We start from the raw sequence: 14700 nt of genomic DNA, 5'->3' as shown, positions 1-14700 counted from the left end.
ACAGGGGTATGGGTTCCATACACACACTGACTCTCACTGGGGTACGGGTACATCACAGACACTGATTCTCACTGGGATACGGGTTACACAGACACACTGACTCTCACTGGGGTACGCGTTCCACACACACACTGACTCTCACTGGGGTACGGGTACATCACAGACACTGATTCTCACTGGGATACGGGTTACACAGACACACTGACTCTCACTGGGGTACGGGTTCCATACACACACTGATTCTCACTGGGGTACGGGTTACACACACACACTGACTCTCACTGGGATACGGTTACACACACACAGATTCTCACTGGGGTACGGGTTACACACTGCCTCTCACTGGGGTACGGGTTCCATACACACACTGACTCTCACTGGGATACGGTTACACACACACACTGATTCTCACTGGGGTACGGGTTTCATACACACACTGATTCTCACTGGGATACGGTTACACACACACACTGATTCTCACTGGGATACGGTTACACACACACACTGATTCTCACTGGGATACGGTTACACACACACACTGATTCTCACTGGCGTACGGGTTTCATACACACACTGAATCTCACTGGGGTACGGGTTACACACACACACTGACTCTCACTGGGATACGGTTACACACACACACTGATTCTCACTGGGGTACGGGTTACACACACACGCTGACTCTCACAGGGGTACGGGTTACACACACACACTGATTCTCACTGGGGTACGGGTTACACACTGCCTCTCACTGGGGTACGATTTCCATACACACACTGATTCTCACTGGGGTAGGGGTTACACACACACACTGACTCTCACTGGGATACGGTTACACACACACACGGATTCTCACTGGGGTACGGGTTACACACTGCCTCTCACTGGGGTACGATTTCCATACACACACTGATTCTCACTGGGGTACGGGTTACACACACACACTGCCTCTCACTGGGGTACGGGTTCCATACACACACTGATTCTCACTGGGGTACGGGTTACACACTGCCTCTCACTGGCGTACGGGTTCCATACACACACTGATTCTCACTGGGGTACGGGTTACACACACACACTGACTCTCACTGGGATACGGTTACACACACACACTGATTCTCACTGGGGTACGGGTTACACACTGCCTCTCACTGGGGTACGGGTTCCATACACACACTGATTCTCACTGGGGTACGGGTTACACACTGCCTCTCACTGGCGTACGGGTTTCATACACACACTGATTCTCACTGGGGTACGGGTTACACACACACACTGCCTCTCACTGGGATACGGTTACACACACACACTGATTCTCACTGGGGTACGGGTTCCACACTGCCTCTCACTGGGATACGGTTACACACACACACTGATTCTCACTGGGGTACGGGTTACACACTGCCTCTCACTGGGATACGGTTACACACACACACTGATTCTCACTGGGGTACGGGTTACACACTGACTCTCACTGGGATACGGTTACACACACACACTGATTCTCACTGGGGTACGGGTTACACACTGCCTCTCACTGGCGTACGGGTTCCATACACACACTGATTCTCACTGGGGTACGGGTTACACACACACACTGACTCTCACTGGGATACGGTTACACACACACACTGATTCTCACTGGGGTACGGGTTACACACTGCCTCTCACTGGGGTACGGGTTCCATACACACACTGATTCTCACTGGGGTACGGGTTACACACTGCCTCTCACTGGCGTACGGGTTTCATACACACACTGATTCTCACTGGGGTACGGGTTACACACACACACTGCCTCTCACTGGGATACGGTTACACACACACACTGATTCTCACTGGGGTACGGGTTCCACACTGCCTCTCACTGGGATACGGTTACACACACACACTGATTCTCACTGGGGTACGGGTTACACACTGCCTCTCACTGGGATACGGTTACACACACACACTGATTCTCACTGGGGTACGGGTTACACACTGACTCTCACTGGGATACGGTTACACACACACACTGATTCTCACTGGGGTACGGGTTACACACTGCCTCTCACTGGCGTACGGGTTCCATACACACACTGATTCTCACTGGGGTACGGGTTACACACTGACTCTCACTGGGATACGGTTACACACACACACTGATTCTCACTGGGGTACGGGTTACACACTGCCTCTCACTGGCGTACGGGTTTCATACACACACTGATTCTCACTGGGGTACGGGTTACACACACACACTGCCTCTCACTGGGATACGGTTACACACACACACTGATTCTCACTGGGGTACGGGTTCCACACTGCCTCTCACTGGGATACGGTTACACACACACACTGATTCTCACTGGGGTACGGGTTACACACTGCCTCTCACTGGGATACGGTTACACACACACACTGATTCTCACTGGGGTACGGGTTACACACTGACTCTCACTGGGATACGGTTACACACACACACTGATTCTCACTGGGGTACGGGTTACACACTGCCTCTCACTGGCGTACGGGTTCCATACACACACTGATTCTCACTGGGGTACGGGTTCCACTGGGGTACGGGTTCCACTGGGCGAGATTCTCTAATAATGGGGCTATGTCCCCACGCCAGCGTGAAAACCGGCGCCAACGACTCCGGCGTCAACAGGCCCGAACGTGAGGAATTCTCACCTTTCTAGGGGGCTATGTTGCCGCCAGAGTGGTTCCCACAGCTCCAGCCACCGCGGAACGGCCCGCACGAGTTTGTGCATGCGCAGAACAGCCGGCGTATTTTCGCGCATGTGCAATATGGTAGAGCCCTACAGGGACCCGCGCAGAGTAAGGAAGGCCCCCACGGAACCAGGCTGCCGCCGATCGGTAGGCCCCGATCGCGGGCCAGGCCACCGTGGGTGCCCCCGCTGGGATCGGATCTGGCAGCACCCCCCCCCCTCCAGGACGACCCCCGCACACTCACCTTCCAGGTCCCGCCGTGTGGGAGGTGAGTAATCCACACCAGCGGGACATGGCCAAACTCGTCGCGGGGTGGGGGGGGGGGGGGTCACTGTCAACAGCGATGCGGTGATCTCGCCGGCGCCCGAAAAGCGGCGCCGGAGAATGGAGACGCCAGCGCCAGGTCGGACAATCCCGGACACTATATCTCTGACTGGGGTACGGGTTCCACACACTCTGACTCTCACTGGGGTACGGGTTCCACACACACTGACTCTCACTGGGGTACGGGTTCCACACACACTGACTCTCACTGGGGTACGGGTTCCACACACACTGACTCTCACTGGGGTACGGGTTCCACACACACTGACTCTCACTGGGGTACGGGTTCCACACACACTGACTCTCACTGGGGTACGGGTTCCACACACACTGACTCTCACTGGGGTACGGGTTCCACACACACTGACTCTCACTGGGGTACGGGTTCCACACACACTGACTCTCACTGGGGTATGGGTTCCACACACACACTGACTCTCACTGGGGTACGGGTTCCACACACACTGACTCTCACTGGGGTATGGGTTCCACACACACTGACTCTCACTGGGGTACGGGTTCCACACACACTGACTCACACTGGGGTACGGGTTCCACACACAGACACGGGCACGATTCTCAACCCCCACGCCGAAGTGGCCGCGCCATCGTGAACGCCGTCGAGGTTCACGACGGCGCGGAACGGCCCCGGTCCCGACAGATTCAGGCCCTGACAATGGGCCAGTATCAGGGCCGCGTCATCTACCCGCGCGAGGCCTTGTCACCCGCGTAAAAGCGGCGCCGCATAGATGACGCTGCCGGCGCTGCATAACGGACGTCATCCGCGTATGCGCGGGTTGGCCGGCACCAACCCGCGCATGCGTGGTTGCCGTCCTGTCCAAGTCCGCCCCGCAAGAAGATGGGGGACGGATCTTGCGGGGCGGTGGAAGGAAGGAGGTCCTCCTTCAGAGAGGACGGCCCGACGATCGGTGGGCACCGATCGCGGGCCACCCCACATTTAAGGTACCCCCCGGTGCAGGATCCCCCCTCGTCCCCCCCCCACAGGCCGCACCCCCAGCGTTCATGCACCGCCCACGACTGTAGCGACCAGGTGTGGACGGCGCCGGGGGGAACCCACCATTTTGGCCTGGCCGCTCGGCCCATCCGGGCCTCAGAATCGCGGGGGTGCCGGAGAATCGCCATTTTCGGTGTCTCCGGCGATTCTCCGGCCTGCGGCCTGCGAAACTCGACCGGGCCGTTCCCGCCGCTTGGGAGAATCGCGGGAGGGCATCGGACCAGCGTCCCCGGAAACTTCGGCGGCCCAGGCGATTCTCCCCACCGGCGTGGGAGTGGAGAATCGCGTCCACTGACTCTTACTGGTGGATGGATTTCACACACATGCGCACACACACACACACTGACTTTCACTGGGGCACGGGTTCTACACTGCTTCTCACTGGGGTACGGGTTCCACACACACGCACATACTGACTCTCACTACGGTACTTGTTCCACACACACACTGACTCTCACTGGGTTACGTGTTCCACACACGCACATATTGACTCTCACTGCGGTACTTGTTCCACACACACATTGATTCTCACTGGGGTACAAGTTCCAAACACACAGACTTTCACTGCGGTACGGGTTCCACACACACACATGCTGACTCTCACTGGGGTACGGGTTCCACACACACAGATTCTCACTGGGGTATGGGTTCAACACCCACAGACTCTCACTGGGGTATGGCTTCCACGCACACTGACTCTCACTGAGGTACGGTTTCCAAACACACACACACTGACACTCACTGGAGTACGAGTTCCACACACACAAATTCTCACTGGGGTATGGGTTCCACACACACTTCCTCTCACAGGGATATGGATTCCAAACGCACCAACTCTGACTAGGGTACTGGTTCCACACACACATGCTGACTCTCACTGGAGTACGGGTCCCACACACACACACACACACCCACCCACACACACTGACTCTCACTGCGGTATGGGTTCCACACACAATGATTCTCACTGGGGTACGGGTTCCACACAGACTGACTCTCACTGGAGTACGGGTCCCACACACACACACCCACACACACTGACTCTCACTGCGGTATGGGTTCCACACACAATGATTCTCACTGGGGTACGGGTTCCACACAGACTGACTCTCACTGGAGTACGGGTCCCACACACACACACACACACACAGGGTACGGGTTTCACACACATTTACTTTAATTGGGGTATGGGTTCCACGCACATTAACACTCACTGGATTACAGGTTGCAAACACACTGAATCTCACTGGGGTACCGATTCCACGCATACTGATTCTCACTAGGTAACCAGTTCCAGACACACGGCCTCACACTAGGGTACAGGTTCCACATTCACTGCCTCTCACGAGTGTATGGGTTTCATCCACACACTGCCTCACACTGGGGTACAGATTCCACACACTCGCTGACTCTCACTGGGGTACGGTTTCCACCCACACACTGTCTCTCACTGGGGTACGGGTTCCACACACACACTGGGCGAGATTCTCCGAGAATGGCCGTTGGCCGCCGTGAATCCCGCCCCCGCCGGTTGCCGAATTCTCCGGCACCGGATATTCGGCGGGGGCGGGAATCGTGGGAATCGGCGGGGGCGGGAATTGGCGGGCCCCCCCCCACGATTCTCCGGCCCGTATGGGCCGAAGTCCCGCTGCTAGGATGCCTGTCCCGCCGGCGTGCATTAAACCACCACTCTTGCCGGCGGGACAAGGCGGCGTGGGCGGGCTCCGGGGTGCCCCCACGGTGGCCTGGCCCGCGATCGGGGCCCACCGATCCGCGGGCGGGCCTGTGCCGTGGGGGCACTCTTTTCCTTCTGTCTTCGCCACGGTCTCCACCATGGTGGAGGCGGAAGAGACTCCCTCCACTGCGCATGCGCGTGGTGCCGTGAGCGGCCGCTAACGCTCCCGCGCATGCGCCGCCCGGCAATGACATTTCCGCGCCAGCTGGCGGGGCACTTCCGGTAGCTGGCGGGGCGGAAATTAGTCCGGCGCGGGCCTAGCCCCTCAACGTTAGGGCTCGGCCCCCCAAGATGCGGAGGATTCCGCACCTTTGGGGCGGCGCGATGCCCGACTGATTTGCGCCGTTTTTGGCGCCGGTCGGCGGACATCGCGCCGATACCGGAGAATTTCGCCCACTGTCTCTCACTGGGGTATGGGTTCCACACACACATTGACTCGCACTGGGAAACGGGTACCACAAACACACTGACTCTTGCTGGAGTACAAGTCCCAGACACACTGACTCACACTTGGGTACGGGTTCCACACACACTGTCTGCCATTGGGGTACGGTTTCCATACACACTGCCTCACACTGGGGTACAGGTTCCATTTGCACTGCCTCTCACTAGGGTTTGGGTTTCATGCACACACTGCCTCTCACTGGGGTATGGTTTTCACACACAGTTACTTTCACTTGGGTACGGGTTCCAAACACACTAGGCGGATTCTCCCGAATCGGCGCGATGTCCCAACACCGGCGTAAAAAACGGCGCGAACCACTCCGGCGACAGGCCGACCGCAAGTTGCAGAACTCTCCACACCTCCGGGGGCTAGGCCGGCGCCGTCGTGGTTCAGCGCATACGCAGACCGGCCAGGGTATTCTGCCGCATGCGCAGGGTGGTGTCTTCTCTGCGCCGGCCATGGTGGAGCCCTACAGTAGCTGGCGCAGAAGAAAGAAGTGCCCCCATGGCACAGGCCCGCCCTCAGATCGGTGGGCCCCAATCGCGGGCGGCCACCGTGCCCCCCCCCTTCCCCCTAGGGTCAGATCTGCCCGTGCTTCCCCCCCCCCCCCCCCCGAGGACCGCACCAGCCGGCCTACCAGCCATGTCCCGCCGTGTGGGACCATGCCCAAACTACGCCGGTGGAACTGGCCAGAAACCGACGGCCGCTCGGCCTATCAGGGCCTGGAGAATTGCCGGGGGGGGCGCTGCCAATGGCCCCCGACCTGCCTGGCGTGAACCCCGCCCCTGCCCGAAAACGTGCGCCGGAGAATACGGCAGCCGGCTTCGGAGCGGCGGGGCGGAATTCACGCCGCCCCCCCCGGGGATTCTCCGACCCGACGGGGGGTCGGAGAATCCCGCCCACTGACTCTCACTTGAGTATGGGTTTCACACACACTGTCTCTTCCAGGGGTATGGTTTCATAGAACAGAGAACAGTACAGTACAGTACAGTACCTTCGGCCCACGATGTTGTGCCGACCATTTACCCTAATCTAAGATCAACGTAACCTACACCCCTTCAATTTACTACTCTCCATGTGCCTGTCCAAGAGTCGGTTAAATGTCCCTAATGCCTCTGACTCCACCACCTCTGCTGGCAGTACAATTCACGCACCCACCACTCTCTGTGTAAAGAACCAATTTCTGACATCTCCCCTATACCTTCCTCCAATCACCTTAAAATTATGTCCCCTCGTGACAGCCATTTTCGCCCTGGTGAAAAGTCTCTGGCTATCCACTCTATCCATGCCTCTCATCACCTTGTACACCTCTATCAAGTCAGCTCTTTTCTTTATTCGCTCCAGTGATAAAAGCCCTCGCTCCCTCAATCTTTCTTCAAAAGACATGCTCTCCAGTCCAGGCAGCATCCTGGTAAATCTCCTCTACACCCTCTCCAAATCATCCAAATCCTTCCTATAATGAGGTGACCAGAACTGGACACAATATTCCAAGTGTGGTCTAACTCGAGTTTTATGAAGCTGCAGCAAAACCTCGTGGCTCTTAAACTCAATCCCCCTGTTAATGAAAGCCAACACACCATACGCCTGCTTCATAACCCGATCAACCTGGGTGGCAACTTTGAGGGATGTATGCACATGGACACCAAGATCCCTCTGTTCCTCCACACTTGCAAGAATCCTGCCTTTAACCCTGTATTCAGCATTCAAATTCAACCTTCCAAAATGAATCACTTCACATTTATCTAGGTTGAACTCCATCGGCCACTTCTGGGCCCAGCTCTGCCAATGTCCTGTTGTAACCTGCAACAGCCCTCGACATTATCTACAACTCCACCAACCTTCTTGTCATCGGCAAACGTACTAACCCACCCTTCACTTCCTCATCCAAGTCATTTATAAAACCACAAAGAGTAGAGGTCCCAGAACAGATCCATGCGGGACACCACTGGTCACCGACCTCTGGGCAAAATACTTTCTATCCACTACCACTCGCTGTCTTCTTTCGGCCAGCCAATTCCATATTCAGACAGCCAAATTTCCCTGTATCCCATGCTACCTAACTTTCTGAATGAGCCTACCATGGGGAACCTTATCAAATGCCTTACTGAAATCTATATACACCACATCCACTGCCCGATTTTCATCAATATGTCTCGTCAAATCCTCAAAGAATTAAATGAGGCTTGTGAGGCATGACCTGCCCCTCACAAAGCCATGCTGACTATCTTTAATCAAACTATGTTTTTCTAAATAATCATAAATCCTATTTCTCAGAATCCTTTCCAATATTTTGCTCACCACATAAGACTGACTGGTCTGTAATTCCCAGGGATTTCACTATTCCCTTTCTTGCACAGGGGAACAACATTCACTTCCCTCCAATCATCCTGTACTACTCCAGTAGAGAGCAAGGATGCAAAGATCATCGACAACGGTGCAGCAATCTCCTCCCTCGCTTCCCGCAGTAACCTTGGGTATATCCTGTTATATTATCTATCCTGTTTCTTTTCAAAATTTGCAGCACATCCTCCTTCTTAATATCAACCTGTTTGAGTCTATTAACCTGTTCACACTGTTCTCATGAACAACAAGGTCCCTCTATCTCGTGAATAATGAAGCAAAATATTCATTTAGGGCCTCCCCTATCTCCTCAGACTCTAGACACAAGTTCCCTCCACTATCCCTGATCGGCCCTACTCTCACTCTGATCATCCTCTTATTTCTCACATAAGTGTAGAACGCCTTGAGATTTTCCCTAATCCTCCCACCAGGGCTTTTTCATGCCCCCTTCTAGCTCTCCTAATTCCATTTTTAAGTTCCTTACTACCTTGGCTACCTTGTAACCCTCTAGAGCCCTGCCAGATCCTTGCTTCCTCAACCTTACGTAAGCTTCCTTCTTCCTCTTGACTAGAATCTCCACTTCTCTTGTCATCCAAGGCTCCTTCACCTTACCATTCCTTCCTCGTCTCAGTGGGACAAAACTATCCAGCATTGGCAGCAAGTGCTCCTTAAACAACCCCCACATACCTGTTGTGCATTTCCCCAAGAACAACTATTCCCACTTTATGCTCCTCAGCTCCTGTCTAATAGCAGTATAATTTCCCCTCCCCCAATTAAATACCTTCCCATACGGTCTGTTCCTATCCCTCTCCATGACTATGGTGAAGGTCAAGGAGTTGTGGTCACTGCCACCGAAATGCTCTCCCACCGAGACATCTGACACCTGGCCTGGTTTGTTGCCAAGCACCAAATCCAATATGGCCTCCCCCCTAGTCGGCCTATCTATATATTGAATCAGGAATCCTTCCTGTACACACCTGATAAAATCTGCTCTATCCAACCCATTTGCACTAAGGAGGTTCCAGTCAATATTAGGGAAGTTGAAGTCACCCATGACCACAAGTCTGTTACTTCTGCACCTTTCCAAGATCTGCCACCCAATCTGTTCCTCTATCTCTCTGCTGCTATTGGAGGGTCTATAGAAAACTATCAATAAAGTGACTGCTCCTTTCTTGTTTCTGATTTCCACCCATACTGACTCAGTAGACAAACCCTCCTCGACTACCTCTTTTTCTGCAGCTGTGATGCACTCCCTAATTAACAGTGCAACTTTCCCTCCTCTTTTACCTCCCTCCCTATTCTTCTTAAAACATCTAAACCCCGGAACATTGAACAATCATTCCTGCCAAGGTGGAATCCATGACTCCGCAATGGCCACAACATCGTCGTTCCAAGTACTGATCCATGCTTTGGGTTTTCCAAGTACTTATCCATGTTTCCACACACATCAACTCTCACTGGGGTATGGGTTCCACACACACACTGACTCTCACTGGGGTAGGGATACAACACACACTGACTCTCAGTGGGATACAGGTTCCACACACACTGACTCTCACTGGGGTACGGGTTTCACACACATTGGGCTGGATGCTGAAATCGCGGCTGGTGCGGCGGAAACTCCAGTTTGACGCTGTAATCGGGCCCGTCATCGGTCTGGCGATTCTCCAGGCACCAAAATTCGGCGTCACTGTGGGGTACATCGAGCCACCGGGGGGGCCATTGCCAGAGGCCTGCTCAACAATTCTCTGCTCCCGACTGGCCGAGTTCCCGACCGCGTGGAACTAACCACCTATTGCCGGTTGGGATGCTCGGGTGGCGGCTGCGGAGACTCAGTCCGCGGCTGCCCTGGTCAGGGGTGGGCGGGTCAGAGACCGGGGGGGGGGACAGTATAGGCGGCCGTGGATTTAATGTGCGGGGGTTGAGGCTCCTGCGCACGGACGATTGGGATTTCTTTTTCTTTGGTCTGGCTCCGCGGTCTGAGTCCGCCATGGAGCACGACGCGGCCGCTGGAGACCGCCATCGTGCGCATGTGCGGCCTCTGACCCGGAGATGCGGGGGCCCGTATTTGCAGCAAAAGATGTGAGATTCACACCGGGTCCCAGCTAGTCCCCTGCAGGTTTATGAATTTTAAAAACTTTTTTGCAGGAATTTCAGGAGTAAAGCTCCACCGGTTTTACGCCTGCAAGGGGGACATAGTATCAATGTTGGAGAATCCAGTCCACTGACTCTCACTGGGATAGACGTCCCAGCCACACTGACTGTCTTTGCAGTATGGATTCCGCACACACTTGCTCTCACTGGGGTACAGGTCCCAGACACTCTGACTCTCACTGGTGTGTAGGTTACACACACACATTGCCTCACACTGGAGTACAGGTTCCACACACACTGACTCTGACAGGGGTATGGGTTCCATGCACACACGACTCTCACTTGGCTACAGGTTCCACACACATTGACTGTCACTGGGGTACGGGTTCCACACACACTGCCTCTCACTGGGGTATGGGTTCCACACACACTGCTTCTCACTGGGGTACGGGTTCCACACACACTGTCTCTCACTGGGGTACGAGTTCCACACACACTGACTCTGACAGGGGTATGGGTTCCATGCACACACTGATTCTCACTTGGCTACAGGTACCACACACACTGCCTCTCACTGGGGTACAGGTTCCACACACTCTGACTCTGACTGGGGTACGGGTTCCATGCACACACTGATTCTCACTTGGCTAGGGGTTCCACACACACTGCCTCTCACTATGGTGTGGGTTCCACACACACTGCCTCTCACTGAGGTATGGGCTCCACACACAATGCCTCTCACTGAGGTATGGGCTCCACACACAATGCCTCTCACTGAGGTACGGGTTCCACACACACTGACTCTCACTGGGGTAAGGGTTCCACACACACTGGACTGGATTCTCCAGCATCGGGATGCTCTATTTTGCTGGCTACCCCGGAGTTTCCCGACGGTGTGGGGCTGCCCCACAATTGGAAACCCCATTGACCAGCCGTTGAAATGGAGCATCCCGCCGGCATGCTGAACCAGAAATCTGGTGCCGGGGGGTGGAGAATCCAGCCCAATGACTCTCACTGGGGTACGGGTTCCACACACACTGCCTCCCACTGGAATATGGGTTCAGAATTTGGATTTGCACATGTGCAAAAAGGCAAACCATTATTATCCATCTTTCAACAAAAATGCAAAAACGATAGAAAGATTGTGAGCTGAAGGAAAGGGGTTTGAAGGAAGGAGAGTAGTTTGCAGGCTTGAGCTAGCCTGTCATTTTCTTCCTTTACACTGAAGGTGGGAAGTGGGATTGGTAGTGCTTGTTGTTTGAGCGCTGCAGTTGCCCTTTTGTAACCAAAGTAGGATCCCATGTACACGTATAGACTTCTGGGATGAATTTGCACCAGATGCCATTTTGGTAAAAGGCAGACAAAAGGTGTCCTTAACCCTCATCTGAAGCAGGCATTAGTCATTTGATTATACATATAAGTTAATGCAGCTTGTCATCTGTGCTCTAATTTTGGTCACCCTGAGGTAGCAGCGGCAGTGCTGATGCCTCCAGGAAAAACATCGCTCAACACCACTCATGTAAGAAAAGCATCCGCCTTCTTGGCCGACTCCCATCACCAAGCCTCTCCCCAATATTTCCTGCGACTTGACCTCCAGTCCGGCCTCAATAGGGCTAGAGGTGATGACAACCCACAGTACTCTCGAGACTTCTGATTTTACTATCCAATCTGTCAACCATAATCCTGAGGTCTGTGACCTTTCTACCCATTACCCAAAAGTACTCCCAATCCTAACCATACTCCTGCAACCTTCCAACCTGATGGCCCTCTTAATCTTGATCCTGAACTTTGAAGCTAACCTATCCTCTTCTGGAGGTGATCCAATCATTTACCTGGAAATCAGAGCACTGACTAATGTGGATTCCTATTGCCCTGCGATGAGGTCTTAAGGCCTAAAATCTGATGCTCCTCAGATCTCCTCGTTTTAGTAGAAGATACTCACGCACTGTAGATAAGGCACGCTAAACTAGTCACACCCACATTTCTCCATCCATTGCTGCAGACATCATGCATAAACTTCATTATTTGCAACAGGAACAAACTAGTTTGTGTTAAAAAAAACTTTCTGAAAATTTTTGAAATCGTTTGTGAAGTGCACTTTTAAATCTTATGACTCTTTTTATTAATTTTCTCTCAGAATAAATTCCTTCTGCAGTTGTCAAGGCGCAGTAGCTCTTGAAGCCTGGTGATTGATAGGATGTTTTTGATTAACATATTGCAGCCTTCCTGTGGTCCTGCAACATTTCAAGTAACACCAGGTATTCACAGCTCAACTGCTAATTTATTTAATATACATAATGAAATAATTGAAATGCATTTTTATTTTCTAACGCTCATTTCTCTTGTCAATTTGTCAATGTTTATGTCAAATAATGGTTCGAGATATCTTGTTTTTTTGCCTGAAATGCCATGTTTGCACACTAAATGGAAGAAAGGAAGCAGGTAGGGAGTCTGTTCTCTCATAATGATGTAATTTGTATTTTGGTCATTAAATGAGAATGCTGAATTTTTTTAAATTCCAGACATTGGTTTCCCGCATCCCTCCTAATTACTTTTCTTGCATTTTCTACCATAGAATCAAGAGGAAACTAATGATGTGGAACCGGTCGGCTTCAAGAAGATGATGAGCTCCATCTACATGGGGGGAAAGCTCCTAATCCTGACAAAATGGCAGATAACTTGCAGGCGGCTGGTGACAAAATGTGGTCTCTGCCTGGTGACTGCGTTCTGTCTGAATAATTTATCAGATTACCCGGGGCATGGATACTGATACATATCCCAATTTGCTTCCATTTAACCTACTGTGCTTTTTAATACTGGTTCAGGACACTTCAGTTCAGGCTGAATCTGTTGTTCTATTCCTTTAAAGGCAAAGCAAAGGGGTATTTTTCAATAAATGAATTGTTTTTCACCATTCTTTTGTTTTACTGAAGTATTCTCGATATATACATATACTGTGAAAGGAATCATTGCTTTCCTTAAACTGTAGAGCCTGATTATTAAAGATTTATTTCACGGAATGTCAAAATCACTGAGAAGGTCAGTCTTTGTTGCTTTTCCCTGATTGCCCTTGAAAGTGGCTTGCTAGGCCATTTCAGAGGGAACTTAAGATGCAACCTCATCACTGTGGATCTGGAGTCACACGTAGCCCAGACCAGATAAGGATGACAGACTTATTTCATGAAGGGCATTAGGGAGCCACTTGGGCTTTTACAACAATCAATAATGGGCAAATATTTCGGGGCCCATTCCCCGTGCGGGCTGATAACTCTTGTGAGCAGGCAGAATCGGATTTGCGGTGGTGAGATCTCATTTTGAGATCTGCCCTGCAGCCACCCCCCCTACTCCATGACGTACTCAGGTTCAAGCCCAGTAAGGGTGTGAATTTGATTAGCATGAATTTGCATTGATCTTAATAGTCATAAACAACTTCATGTCGTTGCTTCTGGGGTTGTCAGATGCGTCTCCCCACAGTTAAGATTTAGGATACCGGACCAGACCCCAACATCTGTTAGGATGCCAGTTAAGAGCCCCAAACAATTTTTTTTAATTGTAAAACTGTGAGGAAAGGATACTTCACCACAGACAGGAGTGATGACTCTGACCAATGAGTATCTTTAATGTTCAAACAAACGTAATCATATTAACGGCAAAATAAATAGTTCTCCAATTATCAGCTAAACAGTTCTTAAAAACAAGGAAAAACTTCAACTTACTATCTATGCCTGCTATTAACTCAATTAGGAAACCCAATTCAGTTCAAATGTCACTTACAAATAAAGTTAACAAATTTTAATTTTACTTCCTTAGTTGTGTATGGATTTTTGGAGAGAGACCCAGGAGCAAAACCAGTACAATTCTGCTCAACCTAGAAACATTTGGCAAAACTGCTGATCTAGCTCCTCCCATTAATTACATCACTTGCAGCCCACTAAGATGTCATATGACCTGCTTAGCTAGAATTAAATACAACCCCTCATAAATGATCTACTCTCCAGGGAATGTCCAATAACCAGAACAATGTTCAGTAAT

The 14700-nt window shown here is 52.0% G+C and overlaps 1 long non-coding RNA gene across 1 annotated transcript; it reads left to right on the top strand.

Annotated features, from left to right (window-relative positions):
- Nucleotides 1-2855: 2855 nt before the first annotated feature.
- On the top strand, nt 2856-13696 carry LOC140425750 (uncharacterized). The gene is made up of 3 exons (XR_011947978.1): nt 2856-2983; nt 12806-12926; nt 13244-13696. It is a non-coding gene; the product is annotated as an uncharacterized lncRNA (long non-coding RNA).
- The last annotated feature ends 1004 nt before the right edge of the window (nt 13697-14700 follow it).

This window comes from Scyliorhinus torazame, chromosome 6 (assembly GCF_047496885.1).
Source record: "Scyliorhinus torazame isolate Kashiwa2021f chromosome 6, sScyTor2.1, whole genome shotgun sequence".
NCBI lineage: Eukaryota > Metazoa > Chordata > Chondrichthyes > Carcharhiniformes > Scyliorhinidae > Scyliorhinus > Scyliorhinus torazame.
The sequence above is the reverse complement of the archived record's forward strand: the minus strand, read 5'-3'. Positions and strand labels throughout refer to the sequence as shown.